The sequence below is a fragment of the Kryptolebias marmoratus genome, linkage group LG24 (genome assembly GCF_001649575.2).
Source record: "Kryptolebias marmoratus isolate JLee-2015 linkage group LG24, ASM164957v2, whole genome shotgun sequence".
Taxonomy (NCBI): domain Eukaryota; kingdom Metazoa; phylum Chordata; class Actinopteri; order Cyprinodontiformes; family Rivulidae; genus Kryptolebias; species Kryptolebias marmoratus.
Window position 1 is genome coordinate 11,949,421 of NC_051453.1, and position 3,841 is coordinate 11,953,261.

Here is a 3,841-nt window from a genome sequence, read left to right on the forward strand (position 1 = left end):
TAATGAAGCAGGAGAAACAAAACGTGGCGAAATATATGTTCTGTGGCCAAACAGAGGGTGAAATCGCCTCTGAATGTGATGTATATTTATATTTGATTGGAGCAAACAGGACTCCATGGCTGTATATTTGAAGGTGCTTTAAATTATGATGAAAAAAAAATAGATTGGGTCAATGTTTTGGCCTGTAACACAAAAGAAAATATGCTTTAGTGTTAATGTCACACAGCATTTAAAGGCACCCCTTTACAATAAGAGCACCTTTTCAAAGATGGTGCTTTATAAACAGATTATTCATGAGTTTGCAAATATACAACATTGGTAAAACAGTTATAATGAACTGAAGAAAGCTCACCGTTTGACAGGTAAATGTAGTTTTGTCTTAAAGTTGCTCAGCTTTGTTTTTTAACAAAAAATCTAAATACAGTGTGTGTCGAAACAAAAGAAACTTTTCCTCCCACACAACGACTAATAGAATAACTAAATAAAAGGTCAAAGTCCTCTCTGCACGATTTCCCTCTACAGAAGTGCTGAAAACCAGGGAAGTGTTTTCGTTGGCCTCTTCTCCATTTTACAGAGTTTACTAAACACACTCCTATACCTCCATCTAGTTTGACCCTTTTGTTTTAAGGCAAACTGAGAAAAATAAAAAATAAAAAGGGAACAGCATGATTTCATTTACTAGATGGTGCATCTGAAGATCTGATGCTCCTGAGGAGGAAGTGTGGGCGTATATTTGCTTGCTTTTATTAGAGGTGTGTACAAAAAGACTTGTTTAAATTTTTTTTTTTTAAAATGTCTGAAACCCCCCCCCTCCAGACTGAGTGCACCCATTCAGAGGGCCTGACCTCAGCCTCGGAGCCGAACGCTGAACATTTGCATGTTGTGGAACAGAAATGAAAGTGAGCCGCTCAGCACGGGGGGCAGATTCATTTGCAACACAAAACCGTAAGTCACATGTGGCGAAACAAGACAGCTCAGTTATCAAACACATCTCATGGGCAACGATCAAATAATCCCCTGCTGCAGGAGGGCAAAGTCTGACAGCCATGTTTTTGCTTGTGTCTGTTAGCAAAATAGCTCATAAACCACTGGATGAATTGTAATGAAATTTGCAGAAAGTAATCATTGCATATACATCTACAACTGATAAACGTTTGGAGTCAGCCCTATTCAAGATGGCCGCCACAGCCAACTGACCAGAAAAATCACTAAAATGGCTGTAACCATGTCGGTTTTACACATATTGAGCTAAAATTTAGTGTGGGAGTAGCTGAGAGTGATCCCCAACACATATTCTGAGAGTTCGCAGCTTGCACATACTCTTTGTTTAAATGTTTGCCATTGACTTTTCAGAGTCAACTCTGTCTGTTAGCAGAAAATCTCAAGAACCTCTGAATGGATTTCAGTGAAACTTTCAGGAAGTAATCGGTGGATGTACATCTACAGCTGATTAACGTTTGGAGTCAATCCGCTTCAAGATGGCCACCACAGCTAGGTAGCATGAGCCAACCTAAAAAAGGCTATAATTCAGTCAGTTTTACATATATTGAGCTGAAATTTGTCGTGGTAGCAGCTGAGAGTCATCCCCATCACACATGCTCGCGGTTTTGCATAAAATTATTTTCAAGGTTTGACCAAAAAGGTTTTATTATAAAATTATCTCAGCCTAAACTTGTAGGATGAAAGGTCTCTTTAATCTGAAATGCAATTTGTATTTATCACAAAAAATACTTCAACTTGACAAAGTCTTAGGCATTTTGTCATTAAGAAATGGTTATAAAGCAATGCTTTAACATAAGCTACATCATTTTTTTTTAAAACCGTAATGTACTTTAGCACAAATACACTGATAGATGAACAGAAAACAACCCTTGCTTTTAATTGTAGGTAAATTTGGAGTTGAACTGAAGTGAGAACAACCTTTAAAGGTCAAATTGTGCAAAAGGGTTTTCTTTCCTCAGAATAGTGGCAATGATTGACAAATAAAAAAGGTTTCACCTCCTGAACAAATGATTCAGAAACTTTGGCTCAAAAGGTCACAGAAACCTCTCGCAGACTGTCCGCCTCAGGGCGGAGAAAAGATCCAAATCTGTTCTTCATGCTTCTGAACGAGCAAACATCTCCCTGGATTCAATTTAATGCAACAATTAGAATCACCTGAGAATCACCGTGAACACCTGTCGTTTCCCATCTTCCTAAGTGTCTTATTATGAGCAGAAAATGTTATAACTTCAGAAAGTACTGCTAAAATTGGTAAAATCTGTAAATAAATTAGCAGAAAAAACTCAGTGGAAACTTTGGCGCCACAATAAAAGCGCATAAAAAGGAAAATACAAGCTCGTTTTAAAGACTCTTTTTAATAAATCAGAAGTACACATATCTACAAAAAGTGTAGATCAATAGGATTTATGAAACTACAGTACAATCATTGTAGATCTTATTTACAATTGCTGAAGTATTTTATTCATTTATTTTTTTATTCCACGTGAAGTCCGTTAATAATCTGAGGGAATCGGATCGCGTTTGCGGGGAATGCCGAAGAGAAATGAACACTGAAGTACCAGATTTACAAGGAAGGAGAGCAGCTCCATGTCCAAACGATGTCAAAGTCTAAAAAAAAAAAAAAACCTGGTGAACTGGAGAAATCACAGACCTGAACCCCTTAATGTCTCCAGTTTACAAGACTAAATAAGAACTTCCAGGTTGGATTCATTAACTTTTACCATCATTTACTCCCACTAAGGAAAAGAAAATCAATTCTGATATGATTTTAACCAGATTCTTTACGCATTTCCTATTGTTAACTTCTGAAGAGCTCTTTGCAGGTGTTGGGAGTGACAGCAACAATCGTCTAATCTCAACTAAAGCACATTGAATCACATGTGCAAAGCATTTGGAGGTTTTCCATGCACCCAGAATGCATAGTTCAGACAGGGGTGACCAACAAAAAACCTAATATTGTCTGGATATAAGGAGAGAAGCTGGCTGGGGTCTTCAAAAGCAAATAATGAAAAGAAAAGAAAAAAAAAACACTTTCATCAATAAGTGGGAATGGTTTGCTGTAAAATTCTCTGGGAGGTCTCACAGCTCGGATGTTTTCAGGAGGCCCAGACGGGGTACGAGGAAAGATTTGTGCATCTTTTTTGTTTATTTGCATTCAGTTAAAGACTCCAAACAAACAGTAATATATGTTAAGAACTTTGTTTCATAAACAGGAAAAAAAAAAAAAAAACCAATAAGAAGGGGAGGAAGGAAAAAAAAAAAAGTGCATAATCAAGAACATAAAAAGGGCACTTTGTCATTTTGGTGCTATGCCTGGTTTCACTCCATAAATACTGATGCAGCACAGCCCCAATCCAAGGCCCAGAAAACAGCTGTGTATATGTTCCCCCAATGGAACCAGATCAAGTACGAACGCAGAAAACAATGATTTCATCCTTCCGTCGAACTGCGACTTCTGCGGGATTTAAAGGTTTAAGTGCGGCTTTTTGGACTGCGTGCCGACCGCGGCTGAAGGAATGTGTCTGCCTTTAAATCTCAGCCTTTCTGCAGCCACCGGAATACTTTAAGACAAACCAGAGGCTCTACATACATTACATTGCACATCAAATTGAAAGAGGAATGGAACGTTTCAACCAACACACAAAAAAAAAAAAAAAAAACCTCAACAGAAGAGAAGATGAAACCGTGGATGGGATGTGTAAACTCACTGTGGACGTGCAGCAGAACGTACTGGCATCGCTTTGTCGAGCGGCGAAACACAATCTGATGTATTTACATACCGTGGATGCAAAACAAAACTCTAGCTCAACCCGTCTGTGCAAACCTGTGGCAGATGTTC